Source organism: Perna viridis, chromosome 12, assembly GCF_037379345.1.
Source record: "Perna viridis isolate PV_CMFRI_1.1 ecotype Kerala chromosome 12, ASM3737934v1, whole genome shotgun sequence".
Lineage (NCBI taxonomy): Eukaryota > Metazoa > Mollusca > Bivalvia > Mytilida > Mytilidae > Perna > Perna viridis.
The window spans coordinates 19,886,841-19,907,858 of NC_142456.1; the positions used below are offsets into that span (position 1 = coordinate 19,886,841).

The 21,018-nt window shown below is 33.2% G+C and overlaps 1 long non-coding RNA gene across 1 annotated transcript; it reads right to left on the reverse strand.

Annotated features, from left to right (window-relative positions):
* Positions 1–7,041: 7,041 nt before the first annotated feature.
* LOC148601605 (uncharacterized) lies at positions 7,042–9,883 on the reverse strand. The gene is made up of 2 exons (XR_015917173.1): positions 9,099–9,883; positions 7,042–8,224 (listed from the first exon to the last, which is right to left on the reverse strand). It is a non-coding gene; the product is annotated as an uncharacterized LOC148601605 (long non-coding RNA).
* Between the last annotated feature and the right edge of the window lie 11,135 nt (positions 9,884–21,018).

A 21,018-nucleotide genomic window follows, 5' to 3' on the forward strand; every position in this document is an offset into this window, starting at 1 on the left:
GCGCCACTTGCAGCACAAACTTATATTACTGTAACCGACACACACACACATATATTTATGGCAACGACAATTTATTTAATGATTGATGGCTTAACATCAAAAGATGTACATTATTTATATTTGGCGTAGGAATTTGTAAAAGCAATTTATCATTTGCCTTTCTGTAAATTTGTTTATTCTTGAGAGCTAGAACTATCTCGCAACACTTCGATTGGCCTTTAATTCTATCTACGCCCCACCTTACATGTACCAGAATTCCTGGGTCTTAGTGCCCCTTGAACTCCCCTCTTCAAACTGTGACCGGCATGCAAATGGAATAAAAATATGGTCTTTTATTAAGAATTGGCAATAATAAAGATTTTGTATATTGAAAAATAACATAAATTTTCCATGTGCGTATTGTTTATTGTGTGAAGTGCAATAAACAAAATATGCACATGGAAAATTTGTGTTATTTTTCAACAGACAAAATTTTTATTATTGCCAATTCTTATACATTCATTTGAAAACACATTCTTATCTTTAAACATATGTAGCTCTGAATTTAACTGAATAGGGGCGTGTAAACATTTTTCATCCATTGAGATATAACAAAATTATTTTAACCAATATTTATTGTCATATAAAGTGGATTTTCCAATTTCCAAAAGAGGAACATAATCAAAATAACAATAATTATTTTTTCCTCCTCTCGCTTCCCTGATTCAGTGACCTGTGCAACGCAGATGTTTGATCGGATTTTAAAAAAAAATAACGATTGGCTTTTTATCAGGCGACCTACAAAATGGAGATCGTTTATATACGCACTTTAAACGAAATGTTGTGGAGAGGATTGCTCACCTGAATACTCCTAACCAGAACTATTTTACTTGGCAGTTCAATGGCAATTTTTCAATGACTTCTATTATATTCCACTTGAGGTTGAGACAACGACAGGTTTTCAGAAAAAGCCAATTCATTTAATTGTCAATTTTGCCTTAATAGTAAGTGACCCCACATAATGTGTCATCATACAACTTTCTTTTGAATATATGTTACCAGATAGTAGACAAAAACGGTAAAAATAGTTAATTTTTTTGGCCTTTAAAGGGCAATAATTTCTATAGGCTATGGCCATACGATTTTCCTTTCAAGACTGAAAACTTCAAGTTTGAGTCGTCATTCAATTTTGACCTTACAAAGACTATCGTGGAGCTCTTGAAACTAAATAAAAGAATTAATATTCATCAATTAATGTTTATGTTTCACTTATTAATTTAGAGATTTTAGTAATAAATGGTAACTTTGCCTTGTGTTCTAGAGTAATAAAGGGAACCAAGATTCTAGCGGAAATCAAAATAATGTTACCCAGGACGAAGACTAGACATGGAAAACAGACAAACACAACAAAGAACTTAACTAAAATAATACACACAAAGCGACAAAAAATGTAAATGAGCAAATCGGACTCCACTAAAAACTGGGAACATGGACCCGGTGCACCGGTATGCTAAGCGTCCTCTGCGCTTCTTGAAACACCCACCGAGTTTATCATAAAAAGTCAAGTCCGGAGTAGACGAAAGAGGAAAGGAAAACTATATGTGACACATTGAACCAATCGGTTTTCATGGTGCAGGTGACGACCATAAAACTTATGTAGTAATGACTTAAATCTTGTAACAACATAGCTTTCTTCCAGAAGCCAAATTATAATGAGTAGAGCGGTCATATTTTAAGCTTGGATAATGTATCACGTATGTTTTACTTTCAATTGTTTGTGACAGTTGAAATTATACACAGTTGTTTCAGAGACAACAGCTAACAGACGACAATCGTCTGCTACACGAAACTTTTGTCCAGGTTAACCGAACATAATTATATTTTACGAATAGCACATCATCGTTACGAATAAAAACTACAAAATAAAACAAGATTAATTTCCTGGCTCGTGGCTAGAAAATTAAAAAAAATATATAATTTATCCTACAAGTCGTTCAGCCAAGTTCGTGAACAGAAATAATGAAAAAAATGATAGTTCATGAGACAATTAGTAGATAATTCTCTGGGCTAACTTCTAAAAAGTTGAAAGGAATTTTTAAAGTACAGTATACGTGCAATTTGTCTACCACAAAATTAAGTCGATCGTAGACGCTACAGGCATTTTCTACTTTTTGTCTCCTATATACCTATCCATTTGATCACGGTATTTCTTGAGTACACATTGTACAAACTGCACAAGTTAACCGTTAACTATTGTGATGCACGATGAATATAACCTTTAAAACGGTTACATCATACTAATACACAATAATTCAGACAAAGTACAATCTTTAGGTATACATGTACTTGTATGAAAAGTACATTATAAAAGACGAAGTCCTCACAACGGTGTTTTAATCGAAATTAACTTTCAAGCCATATACCCGAGAGCATGATTTCAGTCTGACAGGAAGTCGCGTCTTTCGGAGCTTCGCATACAAAGTTAGGTATTTTCGTATCTTCTTTACTAAAAAGCGTTTATCATATGGTCTACAATAAATTCAGATACTTTTTTTTTTGTTTCAGAGTAGGCCTTTCTGGCTTTTCTAGAAAGTCCGATGTACCAGTCGCACTATTTAACGACAAAACGTGTCAAGAAGAGTCAAGAAGTAACAATGACCGTCAAGATGTCCAGAAAAAGCAATAAGAAGATTTTTAAATATATCTTTATATTCATCTTCGTCCTCTTACAGGTTTAACCTGCCTCATGTTAAATTATACTTTCTATAGGTGTATTAAAATTTTGGCATAGTTTGCTCGCATATACTCATGTTTGCACACTCCAACTTTAACTCTGTGGGCACTTTTTACATTGAATTTGCACATTTTTTTAGTTCGAAAACATTTTATTGTCAAAACGACAACAATGGAATCAGGCACAAGTTATTTTTTTTAATGTGTTCAGTTCCTATAATTCATTTCCATTTAGTTTACTTTTTCCGTTTGGAAGACTCTGGGTTGGTCATCTCCAGCTCACCGATTGAAACTTTGAAGTAGTTTTGAGAAATTTAATTCACCTGAAATTGATATGATTTCATTGGCTTTCGATAAGAGGCAGAAGTATTTATACTCATATATTAAGGCATTGATTGTGTTGGATCGACATTGCCAAACAGGAATATACGAGACTCCGTATAAAATCAGCTGTAGGCCTGCAATAAACATTCGAACAATCACTTCTGAATTACATCCATGTCGTCATTTCCGACAGAATGAGTTTGAGACATTCATTTTTCAGAGGCCATAAATATGGAGGACGCCGAAACTAGAATTTGAATATAAACAGTATAAATATATTGAAATATAAAACTGGGTTTACAACTGGACTCAAAACTTCAACTTCATACTTCGTATACAACATAATCTATATTTTAGTACATAACTATAAAAAAATGATGGAATCAATCATACATGTACTAGGTAGCAATGTTTATAGATATCAGAGTTTGTACGAGTTATCGTTCTTGATTTAGCTGATTTAAGTGGGAGAAGAAAGTATACAGAATACAGAAAGGACTATCTATTTTTACGTAAAAAAATAACGTTTGTAAATTGGGATACATCATTTGTTGTATGGGTTTTCTGCCCTTTGAATCACCGGCCTCTACCATTGGCAGTGTCTGAGTTTTATATGGATTAGTTTAACATATTTAAGTAAAAACCAGACTGGAAGTGATTCATGTATGTCAAAAACCCACAGAATTTACTTTAATTTCTAATTCAGTATCAGTTACAGACCACAAAACCTGTCTTAGTTGGCATTTGGTTCTTGCACTTTTGAGATAAACATTATGTAGATTGTGTCTGCAAGAGTTACCGTTCTTGATTCGGTTTGATTTGGCTGAGAGATGAATGTATGGTTTTCTCAAAAATACAGATCTGTATACAGAAAGGACTATAGTTGCGTAAAAATATAGCGTAAGTATATTGGGAAAAAACATCGTTTGTTCGGTCGGTTTTTCTGAACCTTGAATCACAGTGTTAGAAACTGAATGTTTTGTCAACATAGACCCATCTTAATTTTACATAGACAGCACTACATACATTTTAAAGCAATTTGAGCTAGTTTCATCATACAGACCTGCTTGATTTTACATAGACTCGGCCCATAGGTCTACTGCAAATTTCTTTCACTGGAATCACCTCTTCCATTTGCAGTGTCTAAATTTTATATGGATTGGAAGAGAAATCAAGGAAACAAAGACTATACCGGAAATCAAAAGAATGTAATCCAAGGACAAAGACCAGACATGGAAAACAGACATACACAACAAAGAACATAAAATAACCAAGATAATACGTATAAAGCAACAAACGTAAATGAGCAACTCAGACTTCACTAAAAGCTGGAAGCATGAACTAGGTGCACCGGTAGGGTAAGCGTCCTCTGATTTTCTAGAAACTCATCGAGCTGCTAATAAAAAGTCTGGGTAGACGAAAGAGGAGAGGAAAATTATGACACGTTGAACCAATCGTGGTTATCATGGTACAGACAAGGTAGTTGATTGGATTAAGTGTCCATATAAAACGACAGAGGAATTTCTGGAACATACATGATAAGAGAGTAACCATTTGATTTTTTTTTTTTTTGGGAGGGGGGAGTAGGGCTAGGATCAAATTTGAAATAAAAAGGCAGGACGCATCAATCCAGGGGAAAAATAGTCAGGGCAGTGGAGGCTTGGAAAAATGCATAATGCAGATTTAGGCTGTAAAATTTATGGTTAATTTGAAAAAAGGAGACGCGCGCAAGGTCGCAAAAAAAAATCCAGGGTCTTACTTCACTCGAAATAAAAACGCTGGATCACAATTTTTACCCTAGCCCTCCTATAGATATCAAATGGTTAAACGTAAGATACATATTGCGCTTAGAAAGTCCCCACCCAACTCGGAAAGACTATAATTATACTAGAAAATTGGTTTTATTAAACTGGCAATAAATAAAGCTTTTACTGTTGTCATGGTGATCAATCATATTACATTACGTCGTCCTCATCACATTTTAGACTTGATCAGATGTTTTAACGGTAACTTGAAAACAATTTAAGACACAAGATAAAGCATCTAAAGGAAATCATATAATTTAAAAAATGCCTGTAAAGATCAAATGTTGAAAACGGCGACTTGTATGCAATTGAAGACACGAGATATTACATCTTAAGGAAATCAGATAATTAAAAAAAATCCTCTATCGATCAAAGTTTAACGTTCTTACAGTAACTTGTATGCAATTTGAGACACAAGATATAACATCTGAAGGAAATCAGATCTTCTTTGAAATAATTTGAAGTAGGAACATTTGATCATAGTGATGAGAAATAAAGATGTATTATATATCATGACCATCAAAAGATTTTTTTTGCACCCCAAGGAAGTCAGCACCATGACACCATTATACAAATAAAATGACCATCCCGTCTAAAACAAAAAAAAAGTTTTATTATATAATTGGTAAACACAACACGCCAAATTGCAAAATAAGTGCATGACCTTTGGCGGGTCCATTCTTTACAGGTTATGATCGTAAATATGTTAAGCTAAGTGAGTGAATTGTGGCAAGACAATTTGTATGTGTGTGTGTGGGGTGTTGGGCGATCGAGTTGCAAGAATTTGAGAAAAATCAATATTTCTTAATTTTTCCCCACGTTAAGGGGGTGTACGCCGGACCTGAATCTGCGCCTGATTATTTCTGAAAAATTCCTGCCAATCTCCAAAAGGTTTGGATAAAATTACCATATAGTCGATGAGCCACATATGGAAATACTGACCCACCACTGGGATTCATCGAACTATGAATTATAGCTACTTAAATATGTCTACTTTCCTAATTTAAGAGTTTATCATCAGGTAATTACTGCAAAATATAGAATTTTCACAAAAAATGAGGGTTGAATGCCTAAATTTTAGTATTTTAGTTTTTACAGGCGGGGTAACTTTCAATCGGACGGTGGCACATCAAAAACACGTTATGGAACCTAAGGTAAATTCAACGTGAATGAATATACGCGGACAATGCGTTTCCACAAAATAATACTTAAGTAGACAAAATAACCCTAAAGAAAGTTTAATCATAAACGAAAATGTGATGCTACTGCAGGTAATTCACGGTCTGAATCATAACTGTAATTTACCTTGATTTATAAAAATGATGCGATGCTAGTACACAGAGTGCTCTGCAGACGTTACCATATTATCAAGATTAAAAAAAACCCAACACTACATTTTTGCATATCTTTTTAAAATACCCTCTCGGATTTCAATGCAAACATATTTATTTAGGTGTGGGAGATGAACAGACACTGGCGAAAAGATTTAATTCTCATGCAACTATGCTTCCTGGAATAATCGATGGTAATGTTTCTAAACAAATTATACATATGCATCAACCATTTTATTTTGTGTGTAAGGTCTGGAAGCTTAATCAGATATTCTTTCACGCATCAATTATAACAGAAGACACTGTTCTATTATAGAGATAATGTACAGTTTCAACCTATTCTTTTAATATAGATAGGCAAAAATGTTATATAACCCTTTTCCATTGTCGCATTATCTGTAAGGAGACCTTCATTGGTTAATGTGATGTAATAGTTATGTTTTCCCCGATTGCTTGTGACGTGATTTTTATTTGTTGCATGTACGAGCGTGCGTTAATGTGTATAGGGGGAATGTCTATACCGTGACGATGCGGCCTGGCACCTATAGTGGTAGCTACATAGGCAGATATTTCTCACGTGAAATTCATGTAAATCGAGCTTCACATAAAATTCACGTGAATTTCACATGAAATTAACGTCATTTTCACGTAAAATTCACTTAACAGGAATTGCATGCGAACAAATCATCTAAATTTCACGTGACGGCTCGATTCACACGAATTTCACGTGTCACAAAGTTTATTTGCTCAGTTCGGATGAAAATCATGTGAAACAATTTTGCCTGTGTACGAAATAATTTAAAAGAGTAGCTGGAACCAGACCTCATGAAATTTCTGTCTTTTGTTATCTTTTTAAATTCATAAATAAATACAATTTTAAAGTTTTAACATTAGAAATATTAAGCTACTAACATCGAATATACTGAAAATACAAAAAAAAATGTAAATTCGAAATTTAATATAATAAACAAATATAAGTAGTTATATAGCTAGAAAAGATATACAGTTGTAGAAGTCAAATTAAGTTTAGGGAGGTAGACCTATGGTAAGAGACATAACTCTTGAAATCAGTGATATGTTTGTATCATATTCACCAAAGCCTTTAAAGTTTCCTTCTGCAATTCTTACAAACCTGTAAGAGTTATTCATAATCAAAATTGAATATTTGAGAAAATACAAACAAAATACACATAATATCAAGAATAGACAATTTGTAAAAAAAATATTAAATTAGATAAAGTTGACTTTGTGAATTAAAACATTTAATTTGAAATAAATAATGAATAATGATACTTTACCCTAAAACTCAATTAAAGAAAGTAGTTATTATAGTTGGTTCCAGACGCCGGAAACGAACGACAAATGTTGCCAACTTTAAAGAGGACTGATGAACCTGCCGTTCCGATCCGCTCAGAAAAAAACCCAACTCTCCTTATCATACTAGATAAGCAATCCTTATTGGAAGATTAAATTGAAGCAAAAATTTTGATTAAACAAATGTTCCCTCAATTCAGAAGCCATACATATCTCCAAGTTCGTATAAGAAAAAAAAAACAAATACAGTTGAAAATTTGAATTATTTCAAAATATGATTTTTATAAGAATCTCTTTTTTTTTTTCGAAGATCTATAAAACTCAAATGGACTATATCATGATATAATTATTATACTTGTTACAGGTTCCTCTCTTTTAAATTTGAGAAGAAATGAAACAGTTTACAAATTGATTCCTTGTATCTCTCTGCTAGCAAATCTACTAATGTGGCGTTGTCAGAGATGTGACTTGTGTATTGTCATATATAGAGGGGGCTTATTACAAGTCTAATTGGTAATATGTATATATTTTTTTATATTAAAAACTTCTGATCATTTGGATCCCCATGATAAGATACAGTACTTTTGTGCGATTTGGAAATTATTTTGCTTCTTGTCGAGTAACACCGGCTATGTGATTCTAGTCATACATGTAAGTTGTATCTTCTGTGCGTTTCTGAACACGTACAATAAATGGTACCGGGTCTGAAACTACTAGATCACCTCTGAACATAACAACCTGCAAATACAAAAGCTAATTTAGAGTAAAAATGACATTAAAGATATATACAGGTATACATAATCCTAATTTTTTGTTGGTAGTCGGAAAAAAAGTCAAATCTGTCCAGTCTGTATATAACCATAGATGGATCGCAGTTGAAAGTGGGCAAGGGCTGAACCCGCTTTATGCTCCAATAGTTTTTCATTATTTAGAATATGCTGGAAATCAGTGGACCGTACCCATATCGGTTGTAATTTGTCAATATACATTTAATCGAAAATTGTGCTAGAAGACAAGGAAAAAAACGAATCAATTGTGATTGTGCATTACCACATTCCTGTGATTGTGCATTACCACATTCCTGTGATTGTGCATTACCACATTCCTGTGCGATATTTATAAACATAGAAGACCCATAGATGGCAGGTGCTTAATCAATTCGGAGTCAGAACAATACTAGTAGATAATTATGAGGCCTAAATGTATTTTAAAAGTTGCAAGAAATTTGTATGAAAATTAAGCTATTCCAAGCAAGGGTCTTATAACTGCGGAAAGAAAGTACTAAATTTCTTCGATCTTTCGATTTTCCCCTTGTTCTTAGCTTAAATCTTTAACTCCGAACAAAATCTCGCGTATTATGATCGGAAGAGCTAGAAGAACATGAAGCACTTGTACGAAGTCTGCTCACAATCGAAATCTTACTCAGCACGCGTGTCGGATTTTGAAACGCTGACTTTGCTCAAATAAGCCATGTGGTTTCTTGTCTCCACTTTTGAATTATTTTGGGGGAAATCGGTACTGCTTTATTCTTTTTCGGGAATTCAATTGTATGTTTATAAAAATATTTCATTTCAAAGTTATTAGCTTTTAAACATATTTGACCCATACTTACATAAAACTCGATAACTTGATAACGACCAAATGATCCAGTGTTGTTAACTAGTATGTAACCATCATTGTCCGTCCGAAATGCGTCCGTATTTTCAAGAACGAACTTTTCAGACTTGAATATAAAACAAAACCATGAATAAGAACCAAGGTTGTTCAATAATTGACAAGATATATATATGCTCCTCTCATTTAAAAAAAAAATGGTTTCGCTTCTTTTCTTAAGGAGTTAGGGTAAGGGACATATGTCATGAAGTCAGTGATATGTTTGTATTACATTCAATTTCACCAAAGCCTCTCAAGCTTTTGTTTGAAGCAGAATAAAATGAATTCAAGTTAATTAGATGCTTACACAAGATTGATGTAAAATGCTGCATATAAACGTTCCAATGAATTGTATTGTAATCAAATATAAGCACCAAAATCTGGTGCCGGCGCCACAAAAGTTGGAGGAGTACTGAGGAAGTCTGAGAACATGCTTCCAAGGTAACCCCAATCAAAGATAATACAAACATTAAAGAATTTTCTCAAACTTAAGTAATTTAAAAAAAAAATTGTTGCGCTGGCGTCAGATTATGAAAGACACTTTCGAAAGTTTTAAAAAATCTCTTACCGTATTTTGTATCATTTATACTGGATATAAAAAAAACAAACAAAAAGTTCAGCCATAAAATTAAACGTCTGTGATGATTTGAAACAAACAAGTAAACAACAGAAATACGTCTGCTACCGGCAGGAAAAAGGCGAAAAGCTGAACTATTTTTTTTTCGGAAATCGGAACAACCCTGAATTTCCTGAAACATAAATTACCGTTATATGAACAAGAGAAAAATCCAAAATAGAAGTACAACCACCCCCCCCCCCACCCAATAAGAAGTATTTTCTTCCGATGACTGTCTGTTTCACAACACGTAAACAAAATTACATCTATTATACATTTGTGCCACCCTCGTGTTCTGTTGTCAGAACTTTACTAACGACAGTGTATACCATATATCTACATAAAATAAAGACAAATATCGTGATTAAGTGTCATTTTCATGAAAAATAATGCTTCAGAAAAGGGGTCTATTTTATGTACTAAAAGTAAAAGTGAAAGTATAAGAAGTCTTGTTTTAGTTCGACCTGTTCTGGTGTACCAAAGTTCGTGACTTTTTTTTCTAAAATGGACCTAAAATTATTTTTGACATTTCCTTAATGTAAAAATATGGTCAAAAGTTAGATTGGAACTCCTTGTCTATTTTACTATAAAAGTCTATGTGGCAAAGAATACAAGACTAAGATCAATAGTCAGTTCCGAATGGCAAGATCAATTTTAACTGCCTCTAATTTCAACTTGCCGAGAAAAAATATCTCGACTGGTCGCAGTTCGTTACATTGTATGTAAACAAAATATTATACGAAAGTCAAATCTGTGCATCAGGGTGAAAAAATCTAGACATGATGTAAAAACTGTGAAAAAAAATACCACTACAAAACAACCTAATCGTAGAGAGATCGAGATTTCTCCAATTAGTCAAGTCAAGATAAATTATAAATAGACTTCCATAAATTAATGTTATTTTGCCGTCAGGCATTTTTGTCGGGAACACACGTACGGAAGATATGTGTCATCCTTAACAGGGTTCAATACGATGCCCGCGTTCTCATTTTCACATTTAATTCTATACAGTTCATTGGGAAAATGCATTTCTTGTACGCGATATCATATGAAAGCTGCTGAAGTATTGACATCCATCGTTCATATATAGTCCTTTTTAATTGCTCTTGATACTGCAATTTCTTGGCGAGGTGGTCAGACTCTACTTCGAATGGACTTCCTCCCAAATAGTCGGAGCAATACAAGATGCTTACTGCCATGCCGTACAGTTTCTTGAACTGGAACGATAGTTCCATCGTTAAGCAATTTGTCCAAGCGTTCCTTCAAAATTTCCTTCTCGTAGATTCCAATAATGCCGATGAGAGATTAATTCTTGAAACACGTGTATAGCATGTCGGAATTTGCAATATATACATGTATATGATCGGTATGTTTTGTATCGTATAACCGCTCCATGCCACTGATTGTTGACCTTGGGTTATAAGTATATCTACTTTCGCAATATTCAGGGTTGTCTGACTCCGAATCACATCACATTTTATTCATATTTAACAGCAAAATTACGATGTCAAAATACCTGAAACTCTGAGGCTTCATTCCTTGTATTGAACATGGTAGAACCTCTCAGTGATGGATTTGGCTTCCTATTTCGATAGTTGTGGTTTAGAGTACTTCTTGTATACAATTGATTTTTGGATATAAATCTTCCTATACATTTGATTATAATGCTACTGATGAGGTTACTCATTGAAACGTATGTACAGTACATTTACATTTGTAATAAATATGATTTTTTTTTTTATTTCATAACCACTGGGCCGATGCCACTGCTGACCCAGTAGTCATACTTATCTGACCCCGAAATATTTCAGATTTTTTTTTCATACTTATCCAAATTTGCAGTATTACAAATGTCAAAATACCTAAAACACCATGACTTCATTCTTTGCATTGAATATGATAGAATCTCTCATGCATTGAAGGTTTCGCCCCTCTCCCTCCCCCTGTATTTCGACTGATTTGGTATAGAGTATTGAGTTTTGGATTTATATCTTCCTTTATGTTTGATTATAATGATGATTATGAGAAGTTACTCCTTAAAACACGTGTACAGCATGTCGACATTTGCCATATGATTATAGTATTTTTGTATTTCCGCAAACTTGTTCACTAACCCGACCGAAAATGGCCACATTACAATTGTGTTAATTTAGGTTACAGACCACCAATTCAACCAATGAGCATTTGGAACGTACGCAAAAATAGTCCTACGCAGAAATTACCCCTGTTCCTCATAGTGCTGTGAAAAAAGTTTTCATCTCATTTAAAAATTTCATTTTTATATGATTTAAGGCTTTGTCTATGAGGGACAATGTATGTCTATGTACTTGTTCTCAAACAACATTTTATATCTTTGTTGATATATATTGTTATATTGCCGATGTCGCGTCCAACGAGAATGTGCGAGACTTCCAATAATACGCTTTGTGCGTCTGCGTTAAAAGTTCAAATATATATCATATATTTTATCATTTTGGGGGATGAAGAACCTGAAGAAAATGTGTAATGAAGAATCAAATACCGGCAATTGGTTCTGACTTAAAAAAAAAAGGCTAAAGTCATCATGACTCAAATTACGGCAAAAAATGAAACGCCTGTACCAAATCAGGACCATTGCGGTGGTTCTCCAACTTTCCGGATTTTAAATTAATGTTGCCATTTATTATACGAACTTTCCTTTTATACTGTTCCTTTTGACAACTGTCTAGATTTTATCAGTTCGATTATTGTATTATTACCCTTCAACCCATAGAAAAGATGGTAAGATTTGAGCAGTCCCATGTTTTAATCGGAGCAGAAATTAAAACGAGTACCAACTTTTTAAAAAGATAGCCGACGCATATTCTCGCTTAAATTTGTTAATACCCAACATCTGATTAAGATTTTATTGGTGAACTGTGTGATCACTGTACCGTATATTACGTATTTCAATTATTTTATTGGTCCAACAAGTAAACTATTTCTAATTATTCAATTTATAAGAGATTATTCAATATATAAAATTGATCGAAAATATTCCGGACACCAATGCCCCCAATGATGTCAAAGCGAACTCAATACCGACTGCGTCGGAAAAAGATTAAAAAAAAATAGTAATGAATTTCATTTGGGGGTAGTTCAGCGGATTCATGGACAAATTTTAACACATACATTGATATTTTGGAATATAATACGACACACGACAGCTTTCTTTGAAGATTCGTGTCCTTACGTATTATCCTGGGATACCTTTATTTGCCAATGTCGGATTCAACTATCTGCAGCTCTTGTGTGCGCTCCTATATCTGTTCTGTCATGTATTCAAGACTCTTCATTGAAGGACATTCTTCTCGTTTCAAGTATACCAGTGACATCTTTACTTAATAGAACACACCTGAGGTCTCACTGAAAAAAAAAACAATAACGTCTGAAAGATCGGCTTACGCTATTGTTGTATTGCCGTTGATGCTTCAGGACTTTTTGTCAACGATGTTTTATTTCAGTATAAACAGTATGCTAGTTGCATGCTGCAAATATGGCGTCTATTAATATATATTTTATCCATTGAAATATCTGCAATTAGCATTACATTGTAGTATTGTTTATTGTAACTAAATCAATACTGCCACTCCTTGTTCCTGTATTAGACTTTAACATAATCTCCATATTTCTTATTTATTTCCCGACTTTTGAAAAAAAAAGACACGTTGGCACTTTATTTGCATTACTTAATATGAAAAAAAGACAGCACTAGTCGATGTCTGTTTTCATCCTTTTTATCCACACAACAGGATATTATTGTTCGCTACCTGTCTGAATCATTACGTGATTTCCTGTGTCTTTCTATCCGGTCACCTGACTTTAGGAAAAAAAAGGAGAAAGGCAGTTTTTAGCATTTTTGAAGAATCGAAAGCCCACAGCTCTTGTGTCTGATCCTATATATATAATGTATTCAATGCAGTTCGTTGAAGGATAGAAGTCGGTAGACATTCTTTTCTTTTCAAGTGTGTCAGTGACATTTTCACTTCATAGAACACACCTGAGGCCACACTGAAAAAAAATGACAAAAAAAACCAAAACAAAACAAAACAAAAACAAAAAATTTAAAAAAAGTTTCCATTGAGATTCTAATGAGTAAATGCTTCTTAACTAATTCTTAACAGGTTCAGGTAAACTGGATGAGGTACATAGCAGCATATTACCCATATTTGCAAATGAAAAAGTGTAATTTCATAAGCATATATACTTAAACGTACAAATTAATAGTGTGCTTGATATGAAACAAATAAGCGCTTTTTCAACACTTAATCGCCCGTTAGCCGGAACAATATTTGCTCCCCTTTAGCATATTTTTGTACTGTGAATTCCTTATATATATTTGTTTTTTTCTATAATTAAAGTCGTCATTCGGACAAGCGATAAATTTGTTCACGAGAATGACATTTGCAACGAAAACCTAGTTTTGCGAGTATTTAGGCGAAGATAAGTTTTCAAGTTAGGCGATGCCGATAAATTCACCCTACATGATTTTAAAAATAATGAATTTGTGAACGATAACCACGTTTAAATGTAAAAAATGAACTAAATACAAATAAAATATGAATAAACGTAAAAAAAAAGTGATAAATGTGAGCCCACATTTTCGACCTTACGGCCTTCGTCTGAGGCAAAAGTGCATGGTTTATGTACATGTGTTTTTGTAACTTGTTGTCTGGAATGTTCAAAGTTTTCATCATAGTGTTGTATATGAGATATAAGGCTGATGTCTTTTTACATTTATGCACACAGGTACTAAAATATAATTCTTGACATCACTTGGCGTCCGTCGTCGTCGTTAACAATTTTTCAAAAACTTTCTCCTTTGATACTATAACTTGACCAATTGGAACCAAACTAAGTATGAATGTTTCTTTGGATATCCTGCATAGAAATGACATGGGGATTTTTGATCCGTCGATAAACCTGGCCGCTGTTACTAAAATAGAACTAGGGGTCAGACAGTAGTTTTTCAAAATCGTTAGGTTAAGATAAATTCTGACAAAAATGAAAGTACTTAGCATGATGAGATCTATGTGTGGTCAAATTTTCGTTTTAATCCATGAGGCCATGTTGGAGTTATTGCCCTTTTTCAACGTTTTTTGCTGTTCTTAATGTTATTTCTTTCAAAAATCTTCTCCTCTGACACTACTTGACCAATTGGAACCAAACTTGGTATGAATGTTTTTTTTTAGGATATCCTGCATAGAACTGATGTGGGGATTTTTGATGCGTCGAAAAACATGGCCACCGTTACTAAAAATATAACCTAGGGGTCGGACAGTAGTTTTTCGCATATTTTATACCCAAAACCGTTGGCTTTAGCCAAATTCTTTCAATTGCTGAAATGATCCTTATTGTAAGGCCTAAAAAAGTCTCCAGAGATAAAAATTGTCAGACGACTCCTTGTAAGAGTTATTGCCCTTGGATGGTTAAAAATTACCAGGTGAGCGATTCAGGCTCCTAGCTAGGAGCCACTTGTTACACATGCTTATTACATTCCTAGAGTATTTTGTGAGCAAGGTTTATTGTGTAAGGCACCGATCAGCTGATTATCGAATGGGTGGAGGGGGAAAGGTGGGGGAGTTTCTGGGAACCTTAAAAAAACCTTCCAAAGTTTGGAGAAAAATGTTAAAATTATAATTATTTATTTCCTCACAACTTAACAAGACAGATTTCAAATAATAGCATTGATTTCGATTGCTGCTGAAACATTTTGCGCTTACGCGAAAAAAAAATCTTTTTCCGACATCAAATCCCATCCCCTCCCCAGGATAAAAATGGTTGGTGTCTAAACAAACAGTACTCCGAAGGTAATTAAATGTTGATACTAATTTAACAAACCTCATTTTCTCAAAAAAAGATTCTATCCATAACACGTGTCCTTGTTACATGTACTATTGTAAAATAAGCAGATTATTAGACAAATTTCTCAAAATTATTTCACCAGCTCGGTGGTCTCATGGTAACGTTTCCGCATTAATTGCGTGAGGTCGTGAGTTCAATCCCAGGCCGAGCCATACCAACGATATTATTATTATATATATCTTTTTTCTCATAATAAATTGATAAAGAGAACATAAAAATACAATTTGTGAAACAAGAAAAATATGCACACGCACATACATACAAAAATATAAAAAGCATGCACATGTCTTAAAAAAGACAATAAAACAGACAAAAGGGGTGGATGCTTAGCCAGGAGTACCAATGAGGGAATTTATATTTTTTTATCAAACAACAAAGTTTAATAAGTAGATACGGCTTTTTTAGTTGACATCAAGTTCGAACACTTTAATGTAATGCATTTAGAAAGTACAATGTATCTTGGTAAAATCTGTTCGCTTTTCTCTGAGAAAAGGAACATTCGAGAATATAATGATATTCATCACCTAGTTCCTGGTTATTGCATAATACACAGTTCTATACCTTGCCATTTACAAGTTTCGATAGGCAAAAAATAATTTGTAGTTCTGAATATACAAAATTTCTTAGCTTTGGAGAAATTTAGATTACTAAGAGTTCCTTCGAATTCAAATTTGGTTTTGAAAATTCTATAGTTTAATCCCTTTAGCGAGTCATTCACTGTTGATCGCCACTTTTGAACAAATTGATCAATCAGTATCTGTTTGATTGCACAATTTAGCCATTCATTATTTAGAAAACTATCAAAATATTTGGATAACCACATTCGTTTAAGATTTTTTTAACATAAAGAACAAAATTAAGGGTAGTATTACCTTGATCAACCAGACATCTCGCAAGTTTATGTAACATACCAAGTTCACCATATATCATATAATTCAGAGTAGACGTTTTTTAAGTTCAAAAGTATTTTACAAAATTTTAGATGATTTTTTAAAAAAAAAATCGGTTTTTCCAAAGCCCAAGATCTGGCAACCATATAATAAAATAAGTTTCACAATTCTAAATATATTTGTAACTTTATATTTAGTTTAACTTTCCTTCTAATTTCAAGTACTTCATACATAGCTTTTGTTGCCTTGTGTCTGCTAAACTCTTTTTAGTAACATCAAAATTTCAAGTTTTCGTAAAAATAACTCCAAGATAATTGAATTTTTTCACTATTTCAATTAAACTCATTTTAAAAGTGAATGATAGGACGCGAGGGAGACTCCCCATACCATAAACTTGCAATCAGCTTACCGTACTGGGCATTCTACGGAGACAGCTCTTTTAAGAGTTCACCATGACATTACATCTGCACTAGACAAAAACTCGTGTGCGGTTTTAGTTATGCTGGATCTGGCAGCTGCGTTTGACGTAGTTGACCACCAAATACTATTCAAACGTTCTGAATATTCCTATAGAATATGTGGGTCTTCTTTAACATGGATTAAATCAAATTTAACAAACCAAATTCAGAAAATCTCAATTGGCTCAGTTGATTCAGTAGGAATGCATCTCAAATACGGTGTGCCTCAGGGATCGGTGTTGGGACCGAGGCTTTATTGCATATTTTTTAAACCGATTGGACAAATATGTCAACAACACGGCATGGAATATCACTGTTATGCAGATAATACCCAGGTATATCTTGTCATTGAACCATTAGACAGCTGGGGAGGACATTTGAAGTCGCATTGAAGCATGCCTAGCAGACTGGATGCGATCAAATCTCCTTAAATTGAACCAAGATAAGACCGAATTGGTCGTTTTCACACCAAAACACCGGATTAAAGACTTTTCCGATTGTAATCTTTCGTTCGACGGAACAGTTGTCTGTTATGTCTCCTTTGTTCAAAATATTGGTGTTATTTTCGATAAGACACTCAGTATGGAGAAACACATCAGTGCAACGGCTAAATTATGCTTTTTCCATGTCCGAAACATCGGACGAATACGATCTTACATTACAACCGATGCTTGTAAAACCTTAATAAACTCGCTATTAACTTCGAGATTGGATTATGGAAATGCTATGACGTTGCGCACGCTATTGCGGTTGTGTTGAAAAAAAAAACACACACCTATCTAAACTATAAATGAATATTGTTAACAATCAAAACTGTGATTGTGTGAAAGCTGTACACTGTTGAAATCAGGACAAATAATAACTGAACATTTGTCACAAATGGTACTTCTAGTTCTTTATAATCAATTAAACTTTCCAAAACCCGTAAAAAAACGTCAAAATTCCGTATGTCGGGTGTAACACAGTGTAAGTTCAAAAAAGCTAAAATAGTGAATTGCGCTATTATAGAAGGTACGAAATTCGCCAAACTCTGCATACGTTCTTTTTGAGATAATTGTCGAAATTGCGTTAATTTTAGTGTTGGTAAATGGTCAGATTTCTAAAAGTGTTCAGTAATCAAATTCTGTTATTAATGTAAGAACTTATTTACACAATATTTTTTTCCGATTAAGGTTTCCTAAAAACGTACATACTTTCAACAATTCTACGGCGGCATTTGATAAAATTTCAGTACAAACAAAAAAATTACGTCCTTTTGAAAATGTCTAACGAAATGTCAGATGTCAATATTTTTCGGGTTCGGGTCATACTTCAACGCAAATTCTACAATCAATTGGCAATTTCTTCTATGAAATAATGATACTTTGTAATTGTACATACACTTTGGAATACACATATTTCATTTTTTATGGTTTAAACTGTTTAAACGAATAAAAAATACGAACAAAAAAATGTCTAGCGATTTGTCGAACTTTCACTCTTTGAACGTTTTGAACGTTTTCCATCGATCGGGAAATGGGGAAATAAAACGGAAATAATTTCCGCTTTATATAACAAGAACCACACACGTATACTCGTCTCTGCAATTACAAGTAAAAAACATGCAACTGAAAGAGACAAAAAAAAATCGAAATCAAAGGGATATAAAAAGACTAAGAATCCTGTATTTTGTGTTATTAACAGACGAAAGAATAAACAAAAAAACAAAAAAAGAATAGAATATTTTTTTTTTATAGTTAAGGATATTCGATCGGAGTAGAATGACTGACGCGCAAAATAGGGTAGACAGAACTTTAAAAATGTATAGAAAAGCAGAATGCTAATAGATAAAATGAATGCAGAAAATGGAGTCATAAACATTTTTTATTTTGGAAAACGCAAATGAGCAAAGGAAAAGAAAATCAATGAGCGGCTATCTAATGGGTGTTGATAAAAGCTCGATTTTCTGATGATAACAAAAACTAAGAAATATAGTTATATCATTCCGACTCTCGTTTCTCTCCACTGGCTACCTGTGCGTTACAGTTGCCAGTATAAAATTTTAAAGTGCATTTTTAAATGTCGTTGTGGCAATGCTCCATCCTATCTACGAGATTGACTTGGTCCATGTTTATCGGCCTACACGGTCACTACCATCAGAGAACTGTTCATTACTCACTGAACCACGCATCCGCCCCAAAACGTATGACGAGAGACGCTTCGATAAAGCAGCTGTTAGTCAGTGGAATAACCTACCTGGTGCTCTCAGGAATGAACGATCGCTCTGCTGTTTTAAAAGAAGTCTATAGACACACCTTTTTAGATTTGCATTTCAAGATTTTTAACTGTCGTTTAATTATTGAGTCTCAGATTTTTATTAGCTGTCTTTTAATATTGAGAATTTATTAACCGACTTTTACTGACTATTTATATTGCTATGCATTTTTACAGTACGTTTTATTGCTTTTTATGCATTGCTCAATATTTCATTATTTTTACTTCACATTTTTTCATCTCTACATGATTTATTTATTTTTTTATTTTTTATTTTTTATTCTTTTTTTTTGCTTTTCATAAATTTTTAATTTCTGTTTGTTTCATTATTTTTAAGTTTGATAACAGATAATTTAAACTTCCATAAAACACCATTTTAAGTTTGTGTAAATAATTTTAATATTTTATTCGGATGACTGATATGATAATTTTAAATCTTGCCTTGAATCTGGCTTTAAATTTTAAATTCCAACTTGATATTTTTTTCTATTCATATTTTATTTCCTTTATTGTTCACAATTTTATTTTACTGTAAATGAAGTTTACTAGTTTCTGGGTTTATATGTATTATTAATGTATGTTGTAAAGTGCTTAGAGTATTTTATTGTAAATATATAATGCGCTATAAAAGAACCTCGTAATAATATAATAATAATAATTTGAATTTCCACTTGATAATTTAGAAACTGGAAATGATCGACCAGCATTTTGTAGTTAAATTATATAGGAATCTTGGAATGTCGGAAAGTTTTGTGTTCATTCACCAAAGTGTTCCATGTAAACCGACAATGTACCTGAATATTACGTACACTGGTGAACTGCTGCTACGATGACACGTACATGTACATATCTGTGTGATACATGTATTTTGAAGATATTAAACTGAAAGTCATTCATACGGCGAATTTAAATAAAAGCTTAATATAAACAATTTACAACAATAAAAAAGAAAAGAAAAAAAGAAAGTTTGAAAATGATCCCGCTTCTTTCTTTGTAACTTATCCCTTTTTGCAATTTTACGATTATTCGAGGCGTAAAAAATAAACAATCGATATTATTTGACTCAGTTCATGAGTAATTTGATTTTCCCTGGTAAGCTCCTTGAAAATATAAGATAATATATTTCATTTTCTTGAAATTAGAAATTTTTTTCTTGTTATTTCCAGGAAGTGTGCTACCGGTGTAGCATCGAATAATATCCTGTGTAAAAAAATATTTCAGGATAAGATTCCAACTGAATAAAATTATGTAAATTATGTCCTACACCGGTGCAGCTGGTTCGTACTCCCAGTTTTTAATGAAGTCCGAATGGGTCAATTACTTTTGTTTCTTTGTACGTTTATAATGGCTGTATTAGTTTTCCCTATATTGACTTTATCTCTAGATTGCTTTCTTTTGATTTCCGCTAGAATCTTGGTTCCCCTTTATTACTCTTTCCACCATTGTCAACCCTTATAAGGAAAGAATGTCAAATGTGAAAAAAAAAATAGTTATGGTTTAATTAAGCTATTGTAACTTATATGATATCGGAAATACCTCATACTGGGCATTCATTAAAGAGCTGCTTTAAAAGGTTTCCAAATATTGATATTTTGAACGTGCTTTGTACGTCTAACGGCAATACACGAGAATAGGAAAGAAAGTATCCCTCTTCCTTTGAGAATTGATTTAATCAGCAGTAAGACGGAATTATTCTTTTGTTCTGTAGTAGCTACTATTATCACTAGTCTACGAAACTTATGGAAATACAGTAAATATAAAGTCTAGAAGACATCAATA